General features: G+C 66.2%; 1 protein-coding gene across 1 annotated transcript in view; it reads left to right on the top strand.

The window, feature by feature from the left end:
- The window catches only part of IFRD2 (interferon-related developmental regulator 2), a 21682-nt gene that overhangs the window by 5517 nt on the left and 15707 nt on the right, over positions 1-458 (top strand). The gene's annotated exons all lie outside the window — the stretch shown is intronic.

Genomic DNA, 458 nt, shown 5'->3' with positions numbered 1-458 from the left:
GACTCCACCCGGAGCAGGCGCACCTCCTGCACGTGGTTGGCCAGTGATGCCCTGTTCCCCGGGCTCAGCGTCGGTGCCGCCGCCGCGGTGTCTGCTGGGGCAGCGCAGGGTTGATTCAGCCAGTGGGCCACCCCCTCTTTCTGGGTGGCTTTCAGAGGCAGCATGGGCTCCGAGAAGACGGGGACAGGACAAAGGGACACAGGCTCTCAATCCCCTAAATGCAGCTCCGGAATTTGGGAGCCAGGATAGCCCCGAACCCCATGGGCCTGATTCACCCCCAGGAGCAGGAGATGCACTTGACTCCCTCGGTGTGTTTCCCCGCAAGCACCTCGGGGACGCGCAGGTGCTCTGCTCGCTCGCTGCCGGAGAAGAGCGGACCAGCCTCGGGGGCTGAGCCCACGGCGCATGTTCACTCCGGCCTCTCCGGCTGTTTCCTGGGCCGACCCTGGGAGTCCATC

This window comes from Myotis brandtii, unplaced genomic scaffold (assembly GCF_000412655.1).
Source record: "Myotis brandtii unplaced genomic scaffold, ASM41265v1 scaffold207, whole genome shotgun sequence".
NCBI lineage: Eukaryota > Metazoa > Chordata > Mammalia > Chiroptera > Vespertilionidae > Myotis > Myotis brandtii.
The sequence above is the reverse complement of the archived record's forward strand: the minus strand, read 5'-3'. Positions and strand labels throughout refer to the sequence as shown.